General features: G+C 48.3%; 1 protein-coding gene and 1 long non-coding RNA gene across 11 annotated transcripts in view; one reads left to right on the top strand and one right to left on the bottom strand.

Moving 5' to 3' along the window:
• The window catches only part of LOC110321531, a 20,520-nt gene extending 16,558 nt beyond the window's left edge, over positions 1-3,962 (top strand). Inside the window, exon 3 of the long non-coding RNA XR_003843887.1 lies at positions 3,294-3,962. This is a non-coding gene — a long non-coding RNA (uncharacterized LOC110321531). The remainder of the gene's footprint in view (positions 1-3,293) is intronic.
• Positions 1-14,162, bottom strand: part of Plekha6 (pleckstrin homology domain containing A6) — a 143,248-nt gene that overhangs the window by 60,861 nt on the left and 68,225 nt on the right. The gene's annotated exons all lie outside the window — the stretch shown is intronic.

Below are 14,162 nucleotides of genomic sequence, written 5' to 3'. Positions count from 1 at the left end.
AGCCCGTGCCTACACAAAGATATATATATATATATATATATATATATATATATATATATATATATATATACCAATGCTCACATATGATATGATAGCTTAAAGCTGAAAACAGCTCTCTACAAACCTGTGAACACACATGAATCCACAGGACAGGATGACACTCAGCAAGAGAACAAATTACTAATGTAGGCAACAAAATGAAATACACGGATCTCAAAACAATTACATTGAGTGAAGAGCCCAGACCTTTCCAAAAGAGAGTACGCACTGTAAGATTCTATTATAGAATGCTTTAAAAATTGCAAGCTAATCTACAGTGGCAGAAAGCAGACCCTGAGGACAGGGTGGAACAGGGATTACAAAAGAGACAGGAAGCAATTTGGGGGAGTGCTGGGGATCTCTCTCTCTCTCTCTCTCTCTCTCTCTCTCTCTCTCTCTCTCTCTTTCTCTCTCTCTCTCTCTGGCTGAACTAGAGACTGAACCTAAGACCTTGCACTGAGCTATATCCCCCTGCCCTTTATTATCTTTTTTCTTTTTTTTTTTTTGGTTTTTTGAGACAGGGTTTCTCTGTATAGTCCTGGCTGTCCTGGAACTCACTCTGTAGACCAGGCTGGTCTCAAACTCGGAAATCCTCCTGCCTCTGCCTCCCAAGTACTGGGATCAAAGGCGTGCGCCACCACGCCCAGCTGCCCTCTATTATCTTTACTGTGGCAAGAAGATTACAAATTTGGGGCCAGCCTGGGCTACATAGTAAAACCTTATCCCCAAAATTAAAAAAAAAAAAAAAGGCAGAATGTCTCACAACAGATAATGTTTCAGCTTCTAAATCTATGCCATTTTTATGTCAACTATAGTTCAGTAAAAGTATAAAAAAGAAAAGCCTTCAGTTGAAAAGGCTTTAAGCAAAATTTCTTCCTCTTAACGCACGTCTTGCGTTTTAGGTGTGGATGGAGCTTGGAAAAGGAATGAGACTGGGCAGAGGCCAGCCTCTCTTTACCAGTGGCCTCTTCCCTCTGACAGAAGCAGCGCCAAACAGCAGGGATGGCCAGGGGTCCTTACCAACCTGCCTTTTTTCTCATGGCTCTGCAGCAAGTAACTCAGGCTGCCCTACATGTGTGCACACAAACATAAAGGATCGCTTGTTTATGACAGAAGGTTGTAGCATGTCCAATACAACCTTACGACTTAGCAAACATCCACTATTATTTTACTTGATTCTTTTATGGTCCATGAAGCTGGCAGGAAAGTATTACCCACTCTGAGTAAACACAGAAGTGAGGGGTCAGTGCCATGGCTTAGTGGGTAAAGGTTCTTGCTGTGCAGGCTTGACAACCTCAGTTCAATCCCTGGAACCCAGGTACAGGTGGAAGCGAGAACCGACTCCATAAAGCTGTCCTCTGACCATGCATGTGGCACATGCGTCTGCACTCCATATCATACATGCACACAGTCATAATAAACAGATGAACACATGTGACCTCAAAGCTCTGAGAGGGTCTTGGCTGAAATAACCTACCTTGGGGTCTTGTCTTCCTCCTAGCCACAGGACCTGTGCTCCGCAAGGCTGTGTCCCTCTACCCTGGCTTGGCTCTCAGAGGCCTGGGGAATGCAGACCCACATCTTGTGCTCACTCAGCCCCGGGTGTGGACAACACCCCCATGAGCTCTGGAAGTGGCTACACACAGCAAAAGACCTAGCAGGCTGGGAGCAGAATCAACTGAGGGCAGCCGTGATATCAGGACAGGGAGGGCTCGGGATCCAGGGATCTAACTAGATCACACATTTGATGTGAAGAGGGGGAAAGGCCAACCAAACACCACTCCCTAGCCGGAAGTCTAGTGGGTGTGGAAGCAGCTGGAAGCTGTTAGACCAGAGGCTCCCAGCCAAAGGCCTCTGTACCCTTCTCTCCTTCCTCTCCATCCCCACCCTCCCTCTGTTCTGGCCAGGCAGGAGAACAGCCTCTGGCTGGGAGCCCTACCTTTCTCTCCCTTGTTCTGAGGCTGGGATGCCTAAGAGGGAGAGAAACCAGTCCTGCAGGGCACAGGGGTACAAAGTATAAGGGGTACCGCAACCTCAGCAACCAAGATTTGTACCACTCTGCTGCAAATCGATAGTGGTTGTTTTGCCTCATTGATGACAGAGCCCGGGTCCTTGGGAGTCAAGCAAGTGGGCCACACCACCACTGCTGTGGCAATATTTTTTCTGAAATAAAAACTGGACCACCAACCAAAGAGTACACATGGAAGGACCCATGGCTCTGGCCATGTATGTGTTAGAGGATGGCCTTGTTGGACATCAATGGGAGAAGTGACCCTTGGTCCTGTGGGGGTTCGATGCCCCAGTCTAGGGGAATGCAGGGTGGGCGGGGGAGGTGAAAGTGGGTGGGAGAGCACCCTCATAGAGGCAGGGGAGGGGGTATGGGATAGGGGGCTTGTGGGTGGGGAACAGGCAAAGGGGATAACATTTGAAATGTAAATAAAGAAAATATCCAATAAGAGAAAAAAAAGGCAGCTATGTGTTTAGGGCATTTTCCCTCAGCCCTGGGCTCCAGTGTGGCCTGCTATTGATCCTGACCTGATTTCAAATGGCAAAGGTTTTTCACGATTTTTTTTAAATTTTGTACTAAAACATCCATCTATGGGACCAGAGAGATAGCTCATTGACTTAGAGCACTTATTGATACTACAGGGGACCTGGGTTCGATTTCCAGCAGTCACATGGTGGGCGGCTCACAACCATTTGTAAGTCCGGTTCCAGGGAATCGGCCACCGTCTTCTGACTTTCATGGGCACCTGGCATGTACGAGGTACAGAGACACATATGCCAGCAAAACATTCATATACATAAAGGAAATAAATCTTTTCAAGTTATAAAAAAAATATTATTCATCCTGTTTGGTGAACTTTTGGTGTGCCTTGACCCCGCCCACATTTAAGTTTATCCTTAAGAAGGATGCCTCAATGCACTAGGCAACCCAGCTGGGTTGGGGGGTGGAGGGGCTGAGGTGAAAGAGCAGGAGGTGAAGACCGAGAAGACCAGAAAAGACGATGCAGCAAAGACCAGGGTATGCGCAGTTAAGAAAAGCTCGAGCCAGAGAAGAGTAGGGAGCCATGATCCTGGAAGAGCTTTGAACAAGGTTTTTAGGCTAAGTGCAAAGTGAAATTTGGACGGTATATTGGATAATAGAATTGTAGCAATGTCATGCGTGTTTCCAGCATTTGCTAATTGGTCTGTGGTTATGCAAGAAAACATCCTTGTTTTTAAAAGTTTTTTTGTTTTTTTTTTTTTAAAAGGGAGTCACAGCTGTGTGACAACTGTATAATCCTCCTCCCTCTCCAGCCCGCACCGTGGAGGCAGCAGGAGAAAGAGCAACGAGAGGACAAAGGATTGTGGCTGGACATTTGCTTCCTGAAACAAGGGTTAACCTGGGACCCCTAAATCTTTCTCCTTCCCCCCCCCCCCCAGGATAACCTGACAGTTGGCACAGAAGAAAAAGGAAATCAAGACACCATCCTGGACCAACGCATCAGTCAATCATCTATCTGCCTTCACCCCGAAACACCTCTGATCCCCACACAGGAGCCAGGTCACGTGATCCGCCTCTGCTCCCCTAAGGAAGCTAGAGAGCTGGAGGTGGCCCAGGATGGAAGTGGAGCCAGCATGGTGTCAGTTATGCAGCGTGAAATTCCCTTCATATGCTCCATCTACAAGCTAACTCTTGCGTTTGTTTGCACTGCGTTGAATTTGCATTAGTCTTGAGGTTTCGGGCTCTAGAGCAGGCCCACTCCTGATCCTAGCTCCTCCAGTTTCTGCCTACAGAATTCTGGGTGAGTGACTGCACCTCTCTCTGTCTTCTTTCTCTCGGCTGTACAAAGGAGATAATGCCAGGATGTGGGTTTGCTATGGGATTAGAGGAGATTACACCAATGGAGAACAGAAGACAACTGCCAGCATTTAATAAACATTCAGGGGCTGCCAATGACTGGATCTACCTTGACTCCTTGACTGTTCATCCCTCAGAGATGAAGGCCAATCCTCAGTACAAAAGACAAAAGCTCTTGGTTCAGCACTTTGTCACAGAAAGATGGATGCTTAAGAATTGGTCCAAAGGTGGGCATGATGGTGCAGGCCTTTAATACCAGCACTTGGGGAGGCAGAGTCAGGCGGATCTCTATGAGTCCTAGGCCAATCTAGCCAAGACAACCTAGTGAGACCATGTCTACAAACAAACAAAACACACACACACACACACACACACACAGAGAGAGAGAGAGAGAGAGAGAGAGAGAGAGAGAGAGAGAGAGAGAGAGAGAGAGAGAGAGAGAGAGAGAGAGAGAGAGAGAGAGAGAGAGAGATTTGGTTCAAAAGAAGCCATCCATCAAGAGAACGATTACCAGAGAAAATCCATAGCTGCATCCTACAGTGGGATGAGGCAGGAAGGTTGCCATGTCTTTAAGACCTGCCTAGACTACATGGGAAGTTCCAGACCAACTGGTAAGACCCTGTCTTGAGAAAGAAAGGGAGGGAAGAATGGAGGAAGGAAGGGTACCCAGAGACCCCACACCTCAGACCAAGGGATCACCCAAGCCAGAATCCTCTTGTGTAGCAGCCAGGGAAAGCAATGCCAGAGGGTCTCGGGTGGGATGCCTGCCCCTAGCAGCCTCTGGACTTGGAGGGGGACATTTCCTGTGTGTCCTAACTTACTTGGGCAGTGAAAAGTTAAGTCAGCCCTAGCAATAGCATCCCTGGGCAGACGGAGTTGACTACAAAGTTCCACATTCCAGTGCTTTTGCTGCAACCACTCGGCTGTACGGTGGGCTGATTCCTCCTCCCTTGGGACACAGTGGACATGAGAGAAGGAATCTCGTTGCCACTAGAGTAAATGAGAGGACAGAGGGGGCCACTGTTAAGTGCTTCCGGGAAATCACCTATGAAAGCTAACTTCTCTCCCCATCTTAGAGATGCAGCTGCAGCTGGGGAGAATGCACTGTAAGAGGAGGGAACATACTGTAAGAACGCAGAGCTGGAGAGCATTTTCAGGGTGGAAAGGGCAGGCCGAGGGCAGGGTGGACAAAGGTCAGGAAGCAATCAATTTAGCCCAGATGGTCCTTCTGTGACAGAGCCGGAACAGGCAATTCTCTAGCCATAAACAGCCACTCTAGAAGCCCCAAACCACACGCATGCACATGTGAAGACGCTGATGAATTACAGCTGCTCTCGGGTGAGCCGAGGCGTGTGGGAGGGCAAAGAGGGAAGGGGGTGGACACGTGTGTTGTGTGTTTCCAGACACGTTGGCTGCAGGAGCAGATTGGGCTTCATGTGACCTGAAGCTCAAAGAAGCTGGGAGACTACAAATACAGGTTTATATATTAGATGAGGCTTTGGGAGTGGGGGCTCAATGCTAAGCTCTATCCAGTCTCCTGGTCCCCCCCACCCCCTGACCACTGGCACACACCCACATGCTGTGTTTCTCTGAGTTTCCTTGCCCCTGGCTCAGCACCACTTCATTTCCCTCTCACATCAAGCTTGGCTTAGCCTGATTTATCTCCAATGGCAAAGAACACTGAGAATCCCCACACCTGAGGTTAAATTCTGTCCTTCTGCTCAGCCGAGAGTTTGGATTTTGCACGCTCCCTTCCATGTCCGGTGTGCAGCGTGGGCATCAGCAGTTTGCAGGGTAGAGTCCCTCCCCACCCCACACACTTGCCTTGAGCAGCCCCACCTTCCCTAAAGGGGCACTGCGAAGCCTTCCAAGCTGCCAGGAAGGGTGGAACCTCAGCTCCACCCACTGCCTGGCCCCTTACATTCCAGCCCTGCGCCCAGAGTTTGACCTCCTCTCTGGCTGGCTGCAGATATGTTCTGTTTTAAATAGCCCAGCTCGTGCCCTCCCCGCCCCCCAGACCATCCTCTGGTCTGCACGCACATGCACACTTACTGGCTCCAGAAAAGTCAGGCAAGATGGGAGGGAAGAACATCCCTGCAGCACCCTCCTACAGCAGCCCGTGGAGCACAGATCCTAGTGGGCCTGCCTCCTCCTGCCTGCTCAATCTACCACACACATGGTGAACCAAGGCGAGGGGCCTGGAGGAAGGACAATGGGCAAAGGAAGCTCTGTACTCTGGAAGCTTCTCCGGCGTTATCCCCGGACAGTGGGGTGGGTAAGCACAAGGCCATTGCCACCCACAGAGAAGCCTCCAGGTTCCTCCCTCCCAGCTAAAAGAAAAAGTAAAAGAATTCAGAGACAGGGTAGAGATGAAGACAGGTAGGTCACATGGCCCCTGTCACATGGCCTGTTGAACATACCCTTCCCTGAGTGCCCTGCTGCGATCAGACCCGTCTGGGATGTACCATATGACCTGTAAGCACATCCCTCTGGAAAAGCATGGTTTGTCTACATATGAATTGTATGTCCGCCCACCCTGCCCCACCACACACCTGAAACTCTCAGAACAAACACCGATCCCCTTCAGTTTCCTTCTCTCCACCATGAACTCCCATTCTGGCTGAGCTCGGAAGTCTGCCCAGGAGAGGGGCTCACTAGGGCAGAGCTTTTTTCTCCACCAGCTGAGAGAAGAAAAACTTTCTCTCCTCATCAGTGTGAGCAAGAGGGATGTTGGGAACCAGTTGCCCAGGGGTGGAGCTAAGAACAAGTGTATCCTTCTCCTGCCTTCATTTTTTCTGCAGTATAAAGGTAATCAAGGAAATAGGTTCACACATGCTTTCAACACCAGTCACACAGAAGGCGGCCATTGCCATTCTCAGGCTCCCAAGGTCTAGGGTCACCTGAAACAAAGCAACAGAGATCCAGCTTTCTCTCCACAGCTCACTGCGTTTTGGGTATTGTCGGAGATCAGAGTGACTCTGTGTGATTCTCTGCAGGATTGGGCTATCAGCCTGGTAAGGTCGATTAGCACAGAGAAGAGAGAAAAGGTAGTATCTTGGCTTGGGACCATCTGACAGCCTCCTTCACGTCACAGCCCCCGGCTGACTAGCCTGAACCTCCACACCGTTCTCATAGTCCACAGGTGGCTGTGGTTTTATGACATCTGTGGCTGGGCAAGAAGAATCTAGCCCAGTGTTCTCTGCCACTTCATGTGCAGTCAAATGAAGGCCCCATGTCTTCTCTGCTGTTTCTGAGCAGATGAGCGGGCTGCAGCCTGTGAGACATGGTTCCAAATTCCCAGGCCTAAGTCCTCAGGGTCCCTTAAAGAAATAGTTCCATAGTCACTCCCTAAATGGATCCTAACTTAGGGCAAACAGGATGACTCTGTCCTCCTCAGGCTCCGAGGAGTGCGGGACAATGGGAGGGTCCAGTTATACCTCAAAAGATGGAATTTAGTAAGTGCTGAGTTTCCCAACTACGAGGCTTTAAGATGTTCCTTCCCTGGTGTCTGATGGAACAGCTCAGTCTGCCCTTTACTAAAAGGATACAGAACCATTTTACCAACAGAACCATGTTACCAACGGACAAAGGAAGGGATCGAACGAACAGTCTTCCAAGTCTGCATTCTGGGTCCTTTCCAGGCGCAGGGAATATCCACGCTTGGGCTCCTTCAGTCACACTGTCATGCTTCAGTCACGAGCCTCCTGGGCCTTGAGGTCAGGCAGGAAAAATGCCAAATCAAGCTGTCATCTTTGATCAGAGAAAGCTCTTTTTGCAGTGGTCAACCATGACTGTAGAGACTCACAAGGTCAAAGTACTGAGAATAATGGCTACTGAATGCCCGCTGTGATGAGACGTGCATATTACCCTCTTCAGGGCTATCACAGGAGAAGGGGCAGAAAGTGTGTAAGAGCTGGAGGAAGGGGTTGGGGCCGTGGGAAATTCTGACTTCTGGGCAGGACAGTGGCCAATGCACTCTTGACCTCCCAGCAGCTGTCATTACCTGCACAAGACTGTCAACACCCTGTCGTGGAATTTATATATGGTTAACACTGCCGGTAGAGGGGGAACATTTCCTTCAGTATATAGCCAGTGGCAAAGTAGCCCTGCTCAGGCTGGAGAGATGGCTCAGTGGTTAAGAGCACTGATTGTTCTTCCAGAGGTCCTGAGTTCAATTCCAAGCAACTACATGGTGGCTCACAACCATCTGTAATGAGATCTGATGCCCTCATGGCTCCAGTGTACTCATTGTACATAAAATAAATGAATCTTAAAAAAGAAAAAAAAGGTACCCCTGCTTATAAAGTGAATCTCTCTCTCTCTCTCTCTCTCTCTCTCTCTCTCTCTTCTCTCTCTCTCTCTCTCTCTCTCTCTCTCTCTCTCTCTCTCTCTCTCTCTCTCACACACACACACACACACAAGTAGAAGGGGCTAGTAGTGAAGAGAAAGGAGATCATCAAGACCCGGAATGGGAAAAGAGATGGTACAAAAGAAGTATGATTTGAATACATCATGTGCACATATGTAAATGTAAAACGAATTCTCATGCAAGATTGCTGAGCGACATGAAAGCTCCCCAAGCCAAATCCTTGTCAGAGTAGAGCTTAAGCCACCATGTAGAACTTGACTATCACAGCATCCACAGTCACCATGGTGATAGCCTCCCGAAACTGGCACCACCATACTGTGACACACCTGGCCCAAGTTCCTCCCTGGGAGTGAAGACTTCCGTCAAGAGAAGAAAGACATCATTCCCACCTCCAAATGATTAAGCCGGTTACACATCCACAAGCAGAACACTCCTCTACCTTCTCCCTCTGTGGGCTGCCCACAAGGCTAAAGTTCTTCTCTGCACTGAGAGACAGGAGTGAGCCACACACCACAAGCAACAATTAGCTCCCGGACAGTCAGACTCTTGATTCTAGTTTGTTCCCAGGGTCCAATCAGTATTCTGACAGATCTGAGAAACAGTCTAAGTCTCTACAACTAAACCTTCAAGATGTAAGCTGTTTTTGAGTAGTTTCACTAACTTAGGCCGGGAAGTCAAGGTCAGCACAGGGGTGCAGGACTCTGAACAGGTTGCCAGTGAGTGGACACAGCTTTGAGATACAGTGAGGGAGGACAGCATTACTGAGGAGAGGACAAGCCTGGCATCCTAGATCCTCTGCTGTCTTAGAGTCCCACGATTCTTCCAGACCATAGATAGGGTCCTATCTGCCCATCTAGTCTTTAAGGATGTCTACTTTTCTGCTACCAGCTCCACAATCCAATAATCCCTGTAAGAAGAACCTTACCCCCACATTCCATTCTGCAATTGGCTGGAGCAGTTATTCCTTATTCCTCTAGCAACTAACTTACCACGATTCCTACTGAACATCTTCCCAGTGATGGACACAGACAGCCCAGGTCATACCTTCTCCAGATCATCTGGGCCATATACTACTTGAAGTTCACTGACAGCAGGCTCTTTTGCACAGGAAAATATCATGAACACAGGGACTTGGATATTCAGAGTTCAGTTCTTGCCTGATGCAGAGTCATCTCGAGATAGAAGCGGCCTTCTAAAAGCACTGAGAAGGTAGGTGAGGCCATGCCATTGCCCATGTCCCCACGCCATCATACAAACAACAGAGCGATGTTCATCTCTCCGCTGAAGAGTTAAATGCAGGCTGAGTCGTCACCAGATTGAATTAGCACTTCCTTTGACTTTTTTTTTTTTTTCACATTGCTAATGAAGACCAGTGAGACCCTCTAATTGAATCCCCCCTGTTTCGAGCTGTACATTCCTTTTGTGCTAATCTGGGAATAGCGATGCTTGCAAACCCCTCTACAGATGGTTCAACTCCATGCAAGACTCCTCCAGACAGGGCACACTAGTAGTTCTGCGCGGAGCTGTTTCCGCTGTGGATGGCTCTTCTCACTACACATGATCGCACTTGTTCCTGGCTCTCACGGCCCCCACAGAGCCAGCTGGATTCTTCTCTGTAAGCCACAAACCGAGCTCAACTTTAGCTTCTCTGCCGGGCTTTCCACCTCCTGGGATCGCAGAAGTTGATGTACGAGCTGACAAATGACAAGTGTTTTCCCAGTGGGGAAAGATGCCAAGGCAGGGATGCTCTCATCCCTCCCTTACCAATCCTCCACTCGCACCTAGAGGGGTAAGATTCATGCCGCAGCGGAAAATGCACCAGCTCCATGACAAATGGACCTGGACTGAGATCACAGCTCGGATGCTTACCAACCAAACGTATGCAGAGTCCTAAGCCCCTCTGAGCCCTACCTTCCTTGTCTGTGAAATGGGAAGATTAGTTTTGACCTAGAAGATTACGTAAGGCACTACACAGTCATAGTGCCTTCAAAGCATTCCAAAAGCAGAGAACACCTCGGACAAGCCTTTCTCCTGATCCCGAGGCAGTAATCCACAACCAGACTTCAACCTATCTGGCAAGGAAACATGACCTGACCTGGCCCGAGTCTCCTTACAGATTCTCTCCCACTTGTGTGACTCTTGAAGTCAGTCTTGCCACAGATACATTAAAATGACTACAGAGGACAGGCATTACGTCACACGTCTTAATCCCAGCATTAGAAGCAGAAGAGGGCAGATCTCTGAGTTCCACCTACAGAGTGCGTTCCAGGACAGCCAGGGCTACATAGAGGACCTTGTCTCAAAAAAACAAACAAACAAACGAATGAACGATCAAACAAACAAAATGGCTGAAAAACTACTCCAGACTCTGTTGGGCTTTTATGTAGTAGAGCGTATGTACTGTGACTATCACCCTGAAATCCTCAGGCCCTGCAAAGGAGTGGGGAGCTATATAAACCCCTTCTCTAGTCCCCTCCCCAAAGACAGAGGTTTCAGGGCAATCATCAGAGTTATTTAAGCTAAACATGCTGACATCCATCTGCCTTATCACCAACCTGGAGAGGGTCTCCGGGTTCCTGGGACCTGCAGCTGGTTCTCTGGAATTCAAGTTGGCATGAGGCTGGGAAGAAGAGTCAAAGCCCAGCCCTTCATGAAAGCCTGCTGCTTGCCTACCCTGAGTGGATCTGGCAGAGGCAATGTGATGCTGTTATTTGGTGGAGTCTCAGGTATAGACATGCCTGAAGATTCCAAACATGCCTCCCGACTCCCCACCTCATTGGGTATCGAGCGCTTTCTCCACCTTCTCCTGGCGTTATCTGCACTGCTTGTGTCCTATGGGCATCCCTAAGGGGATAAATGGCCCAAATATGGCAAACACTGAAAGAAGGGAGATCTGAGCTTGTGGGAACCTGGGCCAATGGGAGGAAAGGATTCTGAGCATTAGGAGGTGCTGAAGATGGGGTGTTCCGCAGGTGAACGGGGAGCAAACACGCCACCATCCAGTGGAACAGGTTTGGCATGTTTCTTCTGATGCCATCTCATGGCCCCAGGAGATTTTTATATGGGAAGCCAGTTCTAGTCAATAACAGCAAGTAGTGTTGAGCAATTCCTCTCTTCAAGTCTCTTGGCTCTAGTCACTCATTTTAGGGATTTACTGATGAGCAATCTATGATCAACTTTCTTAGAGACTCGGTCATCCCAATGAGCATCCCAGTGGATCTGCCCAACACATAGCTCCATCCTGCTACCTCAAGCCACTCTCCCAACAGACATCAACCATTGGCCAACTCTGATTTCTAACTCTGGTAGCATAAGCTCCATCTCATAGAACAGTGAAGTCATTCTGAAGTTCCTGGGGAGGATTCCCTATCTACCACATGGAGAACTACATTGTGTATGGCAATCCAACAATGGCAATCAAACTCAGAAGTCTCCAAAGCCAGGAGAAAGGGGTTGAGCTGATTGATATCATGTGTGACTAGAGGCTCCGCTAACTCTGAAGCCTTGGATCCCATGGCAAAGCTGGAAACCTAAGGCAAATCCTTCTTGATTTTTGCATCCAAAAGAAGGTATGCTGAATGGATCACATATCTGCCCTCCCTCCTGGCTTGAATATCTTTAAGGAAATTCTTATCTCCAAGAACTTGGCTGGACTCTCTGACTCTGTATTCTAGACCTATTCAAAGCCAGGAGAAAATTTTATCAGTCAAGTTTGGTGCCTATAACCCTTGCCATTATGAAGGAAGGCAAGAGACTCATAAGTTCAGGGATTCTCTTGAACATAGCAAGTTCAAGGTCCATCTGAGTATCATTGTAAAACCCTATCTCAAAATAAAAACTAATTGGGGTGTGGGGGGCGACTGGAGAGATGGCTCGATGGTTAAGAGCACATACTTCTCTTGTTAGAAACCAGAGATCAGTTCTTAGCATCCATGTTATATAGGTTATAACTACCTGTAGTTATACCCTCTGGACTCTATAGGCCCTTGTACTCAGGTTCACACACCCATATGTAGGAACACACACACACACACACACACAATTTTTTAAAAAGATCTTAAAGTGGATCACCGTGGTAGAGCCGGAGCAAGGCCCTGGGCTCACCTCCAGCGAGGAGTTGGGAACCCATAGCGATAAGGGAATATATTTTGTGTTGTTGTATTTAGTTTTTTGGTTTGAGTCGGGGTCACTGTGTGGAACAGGAAAATGTCCATCTCACAGACATCTGTCTTCCAAGTGCTGGGATTAAAGGTAGGTACTACCACACCCAGCTCATATCAAAGGCTTTCTGAAGAAAGCTGCCACCAATAGAAGTGACCAGAGATGACTTAAGAGAAGTATCAGTCATCATCGCTGGTCTTCCCCAAACTCCAGTGAACCATGAGAACTGGTCTCCCGTGTACTCTCAAGTGGCTGAGATCTTTAATGTGCCATTCTTGCATTGCTTCTGCTTTGTGCCCCTCCCCTCGCCACTCCAGCTAGTCTGAACATGAAGCTCCAGGTTCAGGCTTTACCACAAGGTTTCCAGAAACCTTGCAGAGTGCGGACTCTCTGGCACCTGGGCTTGACCTCCGGGACCAGAGCCCTATGCAACCTCAGACAAGCTCACCACACTTCTCTGTGCCCAAGGAGAGCTTATGGTCTACCACGTACTCCTTCCACATAACAACCTGCCTAATTTAGAAATTTCTTGAACTAGAAGAGTCTAATCTTGTGCTTCTGAAGAAGGGCCAAAGAATGCACCTCAAAAAAAGAGAACCCAGTTCAATTTCCAGGGTGGTTCCAACTTAATCTCCCCCCAACACTTCTGCACCTACAAGTCCACACACATGCTCAGAGAAACCACAAGCCTGAAGGTCTGGTAACTGGGGATCTGCCTGGGGAATCCCATATATTTTTCAGAATCTCAGGTCTATATCCTCAGAAGAGGAGTGATTCTGATGCTCTAATGCCTCTGGGAGCCTCCAATTTGGAAGAGTAACAGTCTATAGTCAAAAAAAAAAAAAAAAAAGCCGAGACTCCCAGCACTAGAAATTGAACATTGTAAATGTCCCTTCCCTGGCCACATAAAGAGATGTTTCTAAATGACTGGTGCTAGGTACCAAGACCCCCAAGTGCAAAATAGACCTTGTACCGTTCCCAAAATATACTCCACAAATCCCCTCTGTGGTTTCCAAGGGCAGATGATATCATCATTTCCAAAAGATGATTGTGGACAGGAGCTACAAGTCCCAGCCCAGCATCTGGAAAGGAGGGTCTCCATCGGAGTCACTCAGGACACGGAAGAGGAAGTAAGAGCTGACCCCTGGCCAGAGGCCTTGTCTTGGAGAGGAAACCTCCTTTATCTTGGGAACTGCAGGGAAGCCAAAACTCAGTTTGAACTCACTGGGTATGAGGGCGGCAGGGAAAGGGGACTGGAATGGGATCAGAAGCTGAGCCTGCTGGAGGCTGCCCGACGGAGGCCTTAGCAGAGGGTCCGCTTAGAGAAAATGCTGGAGGCAAAATTTGTGGATTTCATGGGCCAGTAAAACTTCAAATATTGAAATCCGAGGAATCAATGTAAGGCTGCCAACTTTTTGTTTTTGCCAAATAAGGAAATCGTAAAGCCCAACTACCATCTCTTCTCACTGTCCACCCATGAAAAGACGAAAAGCTGTAACCTCAGGATAGTTTAACACATCTCTCAACACAAAAGAAGTCCTTCACTGCTGCTTCACAGCTGCTTTCAAAAAGAAGAGGAGGAAGAGGAAAAGGAAGAGAAGGAGGAGGAGGAGAAGGAGAGGAAAAGGAAGGAAGGAAAGGAAAAGAAGGAAGGAAGGAAGGAAGGAAGGAAGGAAGGAAGGAAGGAAGGAAGGAAGGAAGGAGAGAGAGAGAGAGAGAAAGAAAGAAAGAAAGAAAGAAAGAAAGAAA

The sequence above is a fragment of the Mus pahari genome, chromosome 5, assembly GCF_900095145.1.
Source record: "Mus pahari chromosome 5, PAHARI_EIJ_v1.1, whole genome shotgun sequence".
In the NCBI taxonomy this organism is placed as follows: Eukaryota; Metazoa; Chordata; class Mammalia; order Rodentia; family Muridae; genus Mus; species Mus pahari.
This window is presented reverse-complemented; position numbering and strand designations above follow the sequence as displayed.